Here is a 14,914-nt window from a genome sequence, read left to right as displayed (position 1 = left end):
CCCTTTCTTTTTGAGATCGGATCCAAGATGGCCGACTGGTGACAGCCATTTTGTTACTTAAACGTGTCCCCAACCATTTGTTTAACGTTCATGGTCCGATTTTGTTCAAACTTAGCACAAGCAGAGTACATGATGGCATACACATGCACCTCACTTTATTCTGCGATATTTTCAAAGATGGCTGATTGGTAGACCTGCGGCCATTTTAGTTGTAAAAACCCGATATTGACCACATCCTCAACCATTTCTTGGACATGCGTAGACCGATTTTGTTCAAATTTGGCAAAAAACACAATACATGAGAGTGAGTATACATGTGCAGAACATTTTTCTTTGTAATCTGACCAAAGATGGCCGACTGGCGGCCTTTAACTCCGTACAGCATAGTTCGTAAAACCACGGGGGCTATGCCTTTTAATGTATTTTTCGCCCTGTTCCTTCTTTGATTCATTCTTTTCTGCATTTATTCCTTGCATGATTCAAATACTTAATTAGTTTAGCTGTGAGCAGCTGAAAGTGTGAAAATGGTGCTCTGATGTAATAAAAACCATTGAATAAAAGAACTAAATCTGATTCACTTGGAATTTCGAAATGTGGTTTTCTTTGACGGAAGTTAGCCAAAGCGGCAGAAGAGCATCCATCCTTGTGTGTTGCACTCATCACCCACTTGCTGTTGTGCTGTTTGCATCTTTGGATGCCTTGAAGTGTTAACCTCGTGATGATTACCATTTGAAGCTTATCACTCTGCTTGAAGCTTATTTTGAAACAAAATGAAATTGCAGTATTGCATAAGTATAAAATCATAATCGAAGTCAGGCAGAGCTCATGGCCATTTGGCCCACCATGCCTGTGCCATATCCACAACTCACAACACCGACTACTGCAAGGAGTCTAACTGAATTTGCCCAGGCTATTGGGACACGGTGGCCAACATTTTCAGAAGAAACTGTTGGATCTCAAACTTCCATAATCTCACACTCCGGACGGTCGACGAGCTGCATGTGCTCACCTTAAGAATGGCATGCTGCGAGATGCAGCAGCCCATGCAGACACTACACTAGGATGACGGTTTTAAGTTGAGTCTAACTGCAACGTGATTTAACTACAGGTGCTACCAACCGAGCTGTCACGCTGACCCAAATGATTGTCCCTTGGATGATTTTGGAGGTAATTTAACCTTAAAAGTAAGTTGAGCTGTAATGCTTTTGGTAATGGATGCAAGCCAATGGTGGAAGTAATGAGATCAGCTTGATGAATTTGCTTTTTAAAAGCAACTGCAAAAATTATCCACTTTGGGGAGAAACTTCTCATATGTATTTATGACAACCACCAACCATGAACATTGAACATGCCACTTCTCAATCCCCATCACATGCACAACATATCATCATCTCACACAACTGCGAGTTGGCATTGACATTGGAAGACAGGAATTCCAGTTACACGTGAAAGACGGTTTTGCTGCTAGTAAAAGAGGAACACATATTCCTTTCTGGAATTCTTAAAAGCAAATAGGATTACCCTATTGGTCTGATATTTACACTAAGTACCTTAACTGGAATGGTGATCAGAAACACCTGTGCCACACCAGCACTTGCTGCAATGGTCATAACTAGCAAGCGGTGCTTGCCACGCATCCAGCCTGTTTAAGTACCCATTACCAGTTAATAAGAAATTACAACAAACACAATAGGTGCTAGAGCAGGGGTTCTTAACCTTTCTAGTGTCGCGCCCCCTTTAGCAATTGTTGCTCGTCTCCACGCCCCCCTCCACCTACATCTGACGAAGCTGCTCGTTGGGGAGAGCGCGAGAGGGGTTTCCCCTCTCGCCGGGGGGGGTCTGGGCCCCCCCCCCCAGGAAATTTTTGAATTATAGGTGCTCTGTGGTGCATTCTGAGGGGTTTGTTCGTTGATATTGAAGCCAGCCAGGGCTGGGCCCTGGGCCCTGGCTATTGACGTAGATTCTGTTAACAGCCAGGGCCCTAAGCATGGCAGCCAGGGCCGGGCCCTGGTGGGCCCTGGCTTATTTCAAACACTGGATCTGGTACCCCTGAACAGATAATGTTCTTTCAAAATAACAAAGGAGAGATTACAAACCTCGTTTTATTGCATCAAAACGCAAACAAGCTCAAAGCACGGATCGATGAAAGGAAAGGGTAACTACACAAAACACGTTTGTTGAAATGTCACGTCAAAGGACGCAAAATCAATGAAACAACAATTTATTCACTAAAGAAGCAATGCCAAAAATCTCACTAAATTTTAGTGAGATGGTTGGCACTGCTTCTTAGCTATCAGATCCGGAATTCGTGGTCGCGTGCCAGAGAGAGCATAGCGCAGATCTCCTTCAACGTTCAGCTTGCTTCTGTATTTGGTCTTGACAGCGACCAGCGCGGAGAATGCAGCCTCGCAGAGATACGTGGATCCGAACATCGTCAGAATCCGAACAGCTTGAAGCGAGATCAGAGGATAAACAGGAAGATACTTGACCCAGAATGTCTCCAGGTCCAGAATTTCAAAGTCATCCTCAGCCGAGGAGTTGAACTTCAGCTCCAGAAACTCCTCCTGGACCTCGTCCGAAACATCAGCTACGTCGCATTGGAATGGGTTTCTGATGAATTTCGAGGTCTTTCGCTTTTCGGCCAAGTCAGGAAAGTAGCGGCTGAATTCCGCTTTGAGTTCAGTCAGATGATCGATGATTTGGTTCTTTAACTTTGAATCGAGAAGGCCGTCCGGAACGGCAGAGTCCAAGTTTGGGAAACACGCTATGTTTCCGGCCTCCATTCGGCATTTCCAGAGGTCGAGTTTAGCCATGAAGGCTCGAATGGCGTCGTATTGCGTGATAATGTTTATGTGCTTCCCTTGCAGTTTTTGGTTGATACCGTTGAGTGCTTCGAAGATGTCTACGAGGTAAGCTAGAGACAGTTGACATTCTCAGAGACTGGAACATTTTGTAGAGATCCGCCTTCCGCTGCACGTCTAGGAATGTTGCGACTTCTTCCCTCAGCTCGTAGACTCGCCCCAACATGTTTCCCTTCGAAAGCCAACGCACGTTTGTGTGGAAAAGCAAGGCTTGATGATCGCAGTCCAAGTCTTTGCACAGCTGTTTGAACAGGCGACTGTTTAAGGCTCCACCTTTGATAAAGTTGACTACCTTGATAGCCAGGTTCAGGAAATCCCTCATTTCAGTGGGCAGGGTCTTAGATGCTAAGGACTCACGATGGATAACGCAGTGTGTACCAATAGCAGAGGGACTCTTTTGTTTCACCTTCGTAACGAAACCCGAACGCGAGCCAAGCATGGCCGGAGCTCCGTCTGTGCAAACACCTACCAACGCGTCCCATGAAAGTCGATTTTCTTCGAAGAACTTCGATACCACTTCAAAGACATCCGCTGCTGTCGTGTAAGTTTCCAGGGGATGACAAAATAGCATTTCCTCCTTCACGCTGTCGCCTAATATGAAACGAGCATACATGAGCAGCTAAGAACACTGAGCCACGTCTGTCGTTTCGTCGCATTGGATGGCAAAGACAGGCGAGGCCCTTATCTGGTCAGTCACTTGTTCTTTGATGTCCTGAGACATTTCATCGATCCGTCCCTTGATGGTATCGTTCGACAGGGAGATAGCCGAGAGTTTGTTCGCACTATCCTTCCCCAGGATGAGCTCTGCCGCTCGCAGTAGACTCGGTTTAATGAGAGTCTCTCCGATTGTATGGCTCTTCTTGTTCTTTGCTACTAGCAGGGCAATCTCGTAGGACGCCTCAACGATCTTTGACGTCTATTGCCGAAATGTCCCACTGCTGTCCAACTTAGCTCGCTTCAAGGCTTCCCTTTTCGCCACAAAGAATGCCTGTGATTTGTCTGCTAGTTCAGGATGGGTTGTCCTCAAGTGGCGTTCCAAACGTGTTGGCCGCATGGCATCATTGCTCAGAGTCTTGTAACATATAACGCACTGAGGAACCTCTGCGTCACCCTTTTGAAGTGCCACAAATCCGAACTTGATGTACTCGTCTTGGTATTTCCTCTTTTTCGCACTCATTGCCATTGACTTCGATTCCAGTTAATAATCTGTCGGAAGAAAAAAAGAAGTGTTAGTTGAGACCGAAACAAACTAGGATTATATAAGGCGCTATCTTTTCGGTTAATTAATTTTTTTCAGTAGGGGGATTATAATTTCCGTTTGGGGTTATTTAGACGTTTATACTGCCGTCCCGCGCCCCCTCTGAAAATTGCTCACGCCCCCCTTGGGGGGCGCGCCCCACAGGTTAAGAACCGCTGTGCTAGAGGTATACACTCCCTCTCGGGACGGCATGTCAGTTCACTTTATGGGGGGAATCCACTCCGTGCTAATGACTGCCAAGGATCCAGAAACGCGTCCGTGAATTGATTCCTTTCCCGAGGGGGGTGGGCTAACAAACCCTGCCAAAAAAGCCTTCTAAAACCATGAAGGCTGACTGATGCTGCACTTAGCAGCGGAGCAGCTGATAGTACATTAGGCAATGGGTGGATGTGTGTATTTTTCACAGACTGTAACTGACACAAAGAGTCGGTTTGCCAATCCCATGTTGATATTATATACATGTACATTTTTTTTGTATATTATACATATTAATTTTTTTCAACTTAAATCTTCAAATTTCAATTGTTTATCAAATGTAATATCACGTATACAGTATTACGAATACATTTGTGCAAAATAATTGTTTGTATTATGATTGGTGTAAATATGATTGGCTTGTTAAAGTGAAAATCAAGACAAATGATGATTTGCGAAAGATGCTGGGAATATTGCCTGTGATTGATGCTGTGAAGAGGAACAGGTTGAGATGGTTTGGTCATGTGTTGAGGAAGGATGAAAGTGACTGGTTGAGAAGAGTGATGGAAGTTAATGTAGAAGGAAGTAGAGGACGGGGAAGACCGAGAAAGACTTGGCTAAAGATGGTGGAAGAAGAAATGCGGGCAAGGGGGTTAACAAGGGGAGATGCAGAAAATAGAGCAAAATGGAGAAGATTGTCATGGGGACCGCAAGGCTACCCCCTCTCTAGCAGGGAAAATGGCCTTAAAATGCATGTTGTTGTTGTTGTTGTTGTTAAAGTGAACATCTCTCTGGCCATTCTCAGAAAGCCTCCTCAGCGTCGACGAGTCTGGCATTTCACTCAGGCCGACTGGCACGGTCTTCAAGCAGCCATCAATCGTCTGGACTGGTCTCCCATCTCCACTGCCTCTGACATCAATTCTTCCTGGGAATTCTTCCAAAGCAAACTGCTCTCTCTCATTCACAGATTTATCCCATCTCGTCTTCAGTTGTCTTACCCTTCCTCCCGTCCATGGTACACTGAATCTTGTGGTGAGGCAGTTGCCCTGAAACAACTTGCCTTTTCCTCTTGGAAGGCTAATCCAACTGAAGGCAATCTCAGTTCCTTCCACCAAGCTCAGAACAAGTGTGTGTCCACCCTCAGGAGTGCCAGGAAGCACTATCTCTCCACACTCAAGAATGAACTCTCAAACCTGTCTCCTTCCTCCAAATCCTGGTGGCGTCTGGTCAAATCCGTTTCTGGTGTTTGTTCCCCCTCCATCCCCTCCCTTACCTCAAATGGCTACACAGTTGACACCGTATGTGACAAAGCCGAATGCCTCAACTGTGTGTTTGCCTCAAATTATTGTGTCCCAAACCCATCTCTCTCTGATACCACCTTACGAACTCAACTGCTTCTGGACTCTGTGTCCTTCTCTCCTGACAAGGTGGAGAAGTTTTTGTCAAACCTCGACTCTCATTCTGCAACTGGACCAGACGGCATCAGCCCACGGGTCCTAAAATCCTGCTCTGCCACTCTATCTCACCCTCTCTCTGTTCTTTTCACCCTCTCTTTTGCTCAAGGTTATCTGCCAGGATCTTGGAAATCAGCAAACATTACCGCTTTACACAAAAAAGGTGCTAAAACAGATCCTTGCAACTTCAGACCAATCAGCCTGCTCCCAATTATATCAGCAAAGTCATGGAATCCATCTTTGCTTCGGATATCAAATCCTTCCTCTTCTCCAATGGCTTGATCTACGATCATCAATTTGGATTCAGACCAGGTCATTCTACTCTGGACATGCTGCTTCTGCTGTCTCAACAATGGATGGAGGTCCTCAATACCAAACAGGAAATCAGAGCTGTCTCCCTTGACATATCACGTGCCTTCAATATGGTCTGGCACCCAGCTCTGCTCACCAAATTCTCCTCCTATGGTATCAATGGAAATCTCCACGCATGGCTTGCGGACTTCCTCTCTGGTCGTAGTCAACGTGTGGCCCTGAATGGATTTCTCTCATCTCCCCTTCCTGTACAGGCTGGAGTTCCCCAAGGCAGTGTTCTGGGCCCTGTGCTTTTTCTGGTCTTTATCAATGATCTCTCCGACTCTCTGGAAAATCCTCTCTATCTCTTTGCTGATGACTCCACTCTGCCGCTCCAATCCTCTTCCCTCAGATCGGCAGTCTGCAGCCTTCTCACTCTCTGAAGACCTGGACAAAATCACAGACTGGTCAAACAAGTGGAACATGTCTTTCAATCCTGACAAATCTCACACTCTTACTATTGTTACGTAATCCTCCCCAAACCCCGGTAACGGTGTACCTCCGAGCCCCGAAAGGAGTCACAGCAGAAAGAAGTGCTATTATGTGTGCCAATGACCAATGGTGAAACCACACAAATCAATCAATACCAAAACCAAGTATTGTATTATTGTCACACAAGAATAACAACTTGCACAAGTATAATATAAATTCAATTGCACAACAAAATACCATATAATACCTATGATGGTACCACCAGTTTCTTAACTCGATAACTCACGGTGCTCCACGTGAGCGAAATGTAACACCCCCAAAGTCACTGTCCCGGCACCAGGCCAAAGTCGATCCACGCTCCGGTGATCACAAGACAAAGGTCGTATCGACCAGAACCCCGGACGGCTGACAGTCAACGTTGCCGAAGAGCCGCTGGGTGGGTGTCAGGCCGACGTCGGTCAGGCAAAAGTTCACCCAAAAGGCGACTGGGAATTCACACCTTCAGTTCACCAGATAAGGACGCCGATATGAACGAACAGCGGCTCCCAAGCGGAAAACCGCGAATTCCCAGGCGAAATCCACGTCACACACGCGAACCAGGCTAACGGCTGGCTCGAGGTGAAATGGCTCGTGCGAGGCGAAATGGTGGATGGGCCCATAATGGAGGCGTACCTGCTCTCCAACAACGATTCACTTCGGAACCACAAAATCGGTCACGCAGGTTTATCTGTCACAGCGATAACGACTCTGTCACAGGAATCCCTTTCCCGGGGAAACCAATATTCACTAGTGACCAACGTTCGCCAGCGTCCGCTTGATACCTCGAAGCCGATCGGCCTTTCTCTCCTGACCTCACTTGCTCTGCTTCAGCCTCCTCCTCTTCTTCTTCCGGTTTCCCCAGATCCATTTCGTTTTTCTTTTAAAACACAAATTTTTCCTTTTGAAGACAGTTATCTCCATTTCACTCAAACTATAACAATAATAGTACATGGAACTAAAAATGCTTCCAGTGGATGAAAAGCACAAAGGCGGAAGTGACGAATCCGTAACACTCCCCACCCTCAAGAAAGAAAGTTTGAACATAGTGAAAACTTTCTTTTCATGCAAAAACCCTCTTGAACAAACAAAAGTAAAACTCACACCCAAATGATCAACTCACGTGAGCAACAATAATTAATATTCCCCAGAAGAGAGCAACAACACTTTCAAACAACCTACAGGAATTTTCAAAGTTAGCTCCCTCTGGATAAAGCATCGGCCACGACATTGTCCCTGCCCTTTACATGCTCAATTTCCAAGTTGAACTCCTGCAAAGACAAACTCCATCTCATCAACCTCTGATTTTTATTTTTCATTTTTAGCCGTGTCGCAGACGCTGGTCATAGAGTGCCCTCTGCTGTTGTTGTTGTTCTTCTTGTTCTTGTTCTTCTTCTTCTTCTTCTTGTTCTTGCAGAGAAGACAAAACCTCAAAGCTCCACCCATTCTGGGAACCATAGCTCCACCCATTCTGGGAACCATAGCTCCACCCATTCTGGGAACCATAGCTCCACCCATTCTGGGAGAGGCTTCATATAAACAAATATCCACCATTTTATTAACTCGCATAGCTTTGAGGCCTGTTTTGTAGGCCCGTGGTGTCTTCCTCTCTCACACAGTTTTATTTCAAATCAAATTCGATATATCATTTCATTTTTCACAGTCGCTAACACAGTTTTAGACTCGGTTGAAAAGAAAACGGGAAGAAAATCCGATGAAAGTTGCCCTTTATAGAACGAAATGAATTCTCAAAGGCCTGTAACTTCAAGTCCATTGAGATTTATTTTTTTTAAATCGCGGCATGGTCAGTCATACACCGCCCGAAATAACAGACGGGAAAATGCCGAGATATATTAAAAATTCGTCCATTTGATGACAATCGTCACGATGAAATATTTAATTTATACGTCGTCACAATAATGTGGAGAGAGGAGCATAGCTTCGTTCACGTGTCGCCACATACGGGAAATTGCCGAGATATATTTTTTTAAAATCGCGGCATGGTCAGTCATACACCGCCTGAAATAACAGACGGGAAAATGCCGAGATATATTAAAAATTCGTCCATTTGATGACAATCGTCACGATGAAATATTTAATTTATACGTCGTCACAATAATGTGGAGAGAGGAGCATAGCTTCGTTCACGTGTCGCCACACACGGGAAATTGCCGAGATATATTTTTTTTTAAATCGCGGCATGGTCAGTCATACACCGCCTGAAATAACAGACGGGAAAATGCCGAGATATATTAAAAATTCGTCGCCACACACGGGAAATTGCCGAGATATATTTTCACTTTGCACAAAAATAACATCAAGTAATCGAATCAATAGGAATGTCCTGTGCCTATAACATCGACGTTATAGGCACAGCTGCATCTAGGCATTGTGTAACATCGACGCGGCTTTTGTTTTAATTAAAACTTTTTGTACTTGTTTGAATGAAGGATAAGGGGTTATGATCAGTGAAGACTTTTAACTCTGGATTCTCTTGCACCCCGACTATAGGCACGGCAGGTGAGACAGGACCAATTTTTTCCACAGGTTTCCTGTCATAATATTTCTTCAGTCGGTTGACATGACACAGCTGCTGCTTTTTCCATCGGCCGGGAGTTGTCACCACGTAATCTGTTTCATTAACCCTCCTTTCGATTGCATAGGGACCAAAATACCTAGCCTGTAGTGGCTGACCTGGAACAGGAAGTAACACTGACACCCGGTCCTCAGGACTGAAATTTCTGATCTGAGATTTCTTGTCATGTCTCACTTTCATTTTATTCTGTGTCACTTTCAAGTTTCCTCTCGCAACTTCACAAGCCTTTGCCAATCTGTGCCTAACCGTTGACACATACTCTACCACTGTTGACTGTGACTCCTCCTGTAGCCGCTGTTCTTTCACCAATTTCAATGGTCCTCGCACTGCGTGTCGAAACACAAGTTCAAAAGGACTGAATCCCAAAGACTCTTGAACAGATTCCCTCGTAGCAAACAACAATAAGTGTATTCCCTCATCCCAATCCTTGTCACATTTTGGACAAAACAGTACGTTCTGATCATATTCTTCAATGTCTGGGTGAAACCTTTCCAAGGCCCCTCGGCTCTCGGGATGGTAAGTACTTGATCTTACTTGCTCCACTCCCAACAGGTGTACCACTTGCTGAAAAAGCGTTGACATGAAATTGGAACCCTGATCAGACTGGATGACCTAAGGTAGGCCAACCAAAGTAAAAAATTTAATCAAGGCCTTCGCAATAACTGCCACAGTAATTTTCCTAAGATGCACTGCTTCTGGGAACCTCGTGGAAGCGCACATGATGGTCAGCAAATACTGATGTCCAGCCTTAGTTTGAGGTAAAGGGCCTACACAGTCAATAATGACTTGGCTGAATGGCTCTTCAAAAGCTGGAATTGGTTTTAAAGGTGCAGAAGGGACTTTCTGATTAGGTTTTCCCACCAGCTGGCAAGAATGGCAAAATTTACAGAACTCCACCACGTCACGTCGCAATCCTGGCCAGAAAAAATGTACCAATATTCTGTCACATGTCTTGTTCACTCCAAGGTGCCCGGCCAAAGGTGTCTCATGTGCCAAACTCAATATCTCCTTCCGGTACGGCGGTGGCACCACAATTTGGTGATGAACTTTCCACTCATCATTTGCTGGCACCTCCGGTGGTCTCCATTTTCTCATGAGTATTTCCCATTTCATGAAGTAACCAAAAGGGAACTTCATAGCCTCTTCCTCTGTAATGGCTTTACCAATCAAACTCCGGAGCTCCGAATCTCTGTGTTGTTCTTCAACAAGTCTCTTTCGGACAAGCACCGTTTGTTCAGCCTCGTTCCCAGATGTCTCCGACGGACACTCCATTTTCTCTTTTGGTCCAGATGCCACCTTTTCCTTGGGTTCCTTGATGTCACTCCCTTTCTTATTATCTCTTCCAGACCTTTCCTCCAATATCTCTATGGAACCCAAATCCACATCACCTTCCTTCTCCTTCTCTTCAGAGCACTTCCTACCCATAGCACGAGTTACTGCACAGGATGGAAAGATACCCGGACTCTCCTGCTCTAACTGCGCTTTGTTATTTTCCGTACTGGGCTTTTCGATCAACATCGGATTACCAGAAACTCGACCCCCGGCCAAATCATTCCCGATAATAAAAGAGATTCCCTCTACAGGAAGAGTGGCTTTTAACCCCACAGTGACTGGTCCTGACACCAACTCAGACTCTAAATGGATGACATGAAGAGGAGCTTTAACATAGCCACCAACCCCCTGTAAGAGAACACTAACCCCAGTTGCCGTCTTCTCCGACAATGGCAAATGCCCTCAAGCATCAAAGATTGATGTGCTCCCGTGTCCCTCAATACCCTAACAGGTCTCTGGTTAGTTAAGTCTCTATCCAGTGACACAAACCCCTCGGAAATAAAAGGTTTGTAACCCTCTTGGACAAGGTCGTTCTGTGATGCCGTAACTTTGGCACGGGAACCTTCACAAGGCACTGTCCTCCAAGGACGATTTCTCGCATTGGACAACGCATTCGGAGTTGCATGAGCCTGACTCCGCTCCTGATTTTTCCTTTTCAGGGCGTAACATTGGGACATCAAATGCCCAGGTTTCTTGCAAAAAGCGCAAGTAGGCCCGGAGGAAAAACTCATGGTCTGCCTCGGGCCACCCGGAAGATAGGTCTGCCTTGGAACTGCAGTCTTCTGATCCCTAAAAGTCGCGGTATCAGATCTGTCCCCATAGTCCTCTCTAGGCTGCCTCCATGAATATTTGTTCTCCGAACTTGATTTACCATAACTCCCCTGGCTAACTCTAGGTGGGAAGTTAGGTTTGTGGAACCCCATCCGGTGTGTCAAGGCATAGTCATCTGCCACTGTTGCTGCCTCATACAACTCCGGTACCTTTTTTTCATCCAGATGCACTTTATTGTCTACGTGGACACACTGTTTGAATTCCTCCACCAAGATCAATTGTCGTAAAAGGTTGAAGTCTTTCCCAATCTCCTTCGAGTCACACCACCTATCAAACATAGTTTCCTTCATTCTGGCAAACTCCACATGGGTCTCACTCTCCCTCTTCCTGGCATTCCTGATTTTTTTGTCAGTATGCTATAGGGACCAATTCATAGGCTTTGAGAATGGCTTTCTTCACTATCTCATAATCTGCACATTGGTCAATCGGTAAAGCCGAATAGATATCTTGATCTTTATCCACCAGAACACTTTGTACTAACATAGTCCATGACCCCACAGTCCATTTTAACATTTGAGCCACCTTCTCAAAGTGTAGAAAGAACTTGGCTACCTCCTTTTCATTAAAAGGTGGAACCAGCCTCACATGCCCACCAACATCCCAAGAGTTCTGACTGGTTGTCGAACAAGCCGGGCATGGATACTACTTCTCTCCGTTCCCCCAGTAATTCAAGCTCCTTGAGTTTAAGTTCCCTCTGATACTCCATGTCCCGTTCCTTTAACTCCCTTTTTTCCTTTCCTCTGCTCTTTCCTCGGCTCTTCTCTCCTCGAGTTCTCGTTCCTGTCCTGCTCTTTCCTTTTCAGCTCTCCTTTCCAACTCTTTTAACCTTTCCTGGCTCTGCAGTTGCATCTCCATTTTCCAGAGCTCCATATTTCCTTTTTCCTCTGGTAACCAATCCAAGGCTACCTCTTCCCATGTTCCTTGGCCCACTAGAGATTCTACCACCAATGTCTGAATCTCTGCTTTCTTCACACTAATGCGGACCTCCAAGTTACAATATTTGGCCAATATCATGAGTTCTGATCTTTTTAACGCCTGGAACTGTGCCTCGTTAGGGGACGTCACAAACTTTTCTACGTCAAACACCATGGTGACTATTAGTTAGCACCTGTTAACCTTCACACAAAAAATTCCAAATTTTCAGAAAATTTTGGGAATGTTAGAAAATTCCAAATTTGGGAATTTTGGGAATGTTAGGGAATTCTATCCCGGACGAGCCCCCAATTTATGTTACATGCTTCTCCCCAAACCCCGGTCACGTTGTACCTCCAAGACCCAAAAGGAGTCACAGCAGAAATAAGTGCTATTATGTGTGCCAATGACCAATGGTGAAACCACACCAATCAAGAAATACCAAAACCAAGTATTGTATTAATGTCACACAAGAATAACAACTTGCACAAGTACAATATAAATTCAATTGCACAACAAAATACCATATAATACCTATGATGGTACCACCAGTTTCTTAACTCGATAACTCACGGTGCTCCACGTGAGCGAAATGTAACACCCCCGAAGTCACTGTCCCGGCATAAGGCCAAAGTCGATCCACGCTCCGGTGATCACAAGACAAAGGTCGCATCGACCAGAACTCCGGTCGGCTGACAGTCAACGCTGCCGAAGAGCCGCTGAGTGGGTGTCAGGCCGACGTCGGTCAGGCAAAAGTTCACCCAAAAGGCGACTGGGAATTCACACCTTCAGTTCACCAGATAAGGACGCCGATATGAACGAGCAGCGGCTCCCAAGTGGAAAACCGCGAATTCCCAGTCGAAATCCACATCACACACGTGAACCAGGCTAACGGCTGGCTCGAGGTGAAATGGCTCGTTGAACCATTGAATGGAAATGAATGGAAATGGTGAACCAAAACAGCGATAACGACTCTGTCACAGGAATCCCTTTCCCGGGGAAACCAATATTGTCTAGTGACCAACGTTCGCCAGTGTCCGCTCGATGCCTCGAAGCCGATCGGCCTTTCTCTCCCGACCTCACTTGCTCTGCTTCAGCCTCCTCCTCTTCCTCTTCCGGTTTCCCCCAATCCATTTCGTTTTTCTTTTAAAACACTAATTTTTCCTTTTGAAGACAGTTACCTCCATTTCACTCAAACTATAACAATAATAGTACATGGAACTAAAAATGCTTCCAGTGGATGAAAACCACAAAGATGGAAGTGACGAATCCATAACACTATGTCTCTCCGAAAAGACCGACTGGACAACCCTCCCATCTACTTTCTCAACAATCCTCTCCAAGAAGTTCTGTCGCTCAAGCTTTTGGGTCTCACTATCTGCCATGATCTTTCTTGGGAAAACCACATTTCCAAGCTGGCTTCCAAAGCTAGTCGCCGACTAGGCATCCTCCGTCATGCGAAGTCTTTCCTTGGCACACCTGAGCTCCTCACCACATACAAGGCTTTCATCCGCAGCTCAATGGAATACTGTTCTCCCCTATGGGCCGGCGCTCCTGCCTCACACCTCGCTCGGCTTCACACTGTTGAAACCAAAGCTTTCAGAATCATTAGAATCTCCGCGATGAAGCTATCACCGAGGGCCTTTCACTCACTCACCGCAGGCAGGTAGGTGGTCTTTCTGTCTTCTACCGACTCCTCTCCGGCCTTGCTCCCCCAGCTCTCTGTGCTTGTCCCCCAAATATTCCTACAGGTCGCACAAGATCTGCCAGCAACCCTCTGATGGTTAAACTGCTGAAATCTAGGCTCTCTGCTCACCTTCACTCTTTCATTCCTCTTTTCTCCCGCCTCTGGAACAAACTCCCACACTCCCTTCAATCCCACTCCTCCCTCCAGGTCTTTAAAACAGCTGTTCACCACCATCTCTTATCTTCCCCCATCCAAAACCTTTATCTTTTCTACCCCCGCTAATTCACCCCAGATCCACTTTGTTTGAAATTCCAACTTCTTTCCTGTAAGTCCTTGCAGCGTCCATATGTTTTATACCTCTCCCACCTCCCCCCCCCCCATTCCCATGCCTCCTCCCCCCCCCCAAAAGCCCTCTCCCTCCCACAGATCTCTCGATGTCCCTGCTCTCAAATGTTGTGTTTGTGTCCTTTCCCCTCTCTCCCCATCTTGACTACCGCTCCCCATGTTATATGTTGTATGTGTTGGTTTGTCTTTCTGTGTGATTTGTCATGACAAAACCGCAACTCAAGTTCTATATATCTACATATCTGGGCAGTGTCTGTGTGTCACTGAACCATTCCCTCAAGCTTTTGTTTCCTGGTTGTGAAGTGTTTTTAATAACGTGGTGGTGAGGTGTTTTGAATTACATGGTGCTGAGGTGTTTTCAATCACATGGTGGTGAGTTGTTTTAAATTACGTGGTAGAGAGGTGTTTTGAATCACGTGGTGGTGACTTGTTTTTAATTACGGCATGGTGAGGTGTTTTGAATTACGTGGGGGTGAGTTGTTTTCAATTACGTGGGGGTGAGGTGTTTTGAATTAGGTGGTGGTGAGGTGTTTTGAATTACGTGGTGGTGCGGTGTTTTGAATCACGTGGTGGTGAGGTGTTTTGAATTACAAGGTGCTTAGGTGTTTTAAATTACATGGCAGT

The 14,914-nt window shown here is 45.7% G+C and overlaps 1 pseudogene; it reads right to left on the bottom strand.

Annotated features, from left to right (window-relative positions):
* Window positions 1-2,138: 2,138 nt before the first annotated feature.
* LOC137422657 (protein FAM200C-like) lies at window positions 2,139-4,254 on the bottom strand (annotated as a pseudogene).
* Window positions 4,255-14,914: the final 10,660 nt, after the last annotated feature.

The sequence above is a fragment of the Myxine glutinosa genome, chromosome 2, assembly GCF_964187855.1.
Source record: "Myxine glutinosa chromosome 2, kmMyxGlut1.1, whole genome shotgun sequence".
NCBI classification, from domain to species: Eukaryota; Metazoa; Chordata; class Myxini; order Myxiniformes; family Myxinidae; genus Myxine; species Myxine glutinosa.
The sequence above is the reverse complement of the archived record's forward strand: the minus strand, read 5'-3'. Positions and strand labels throughout refer to the sequence as shown.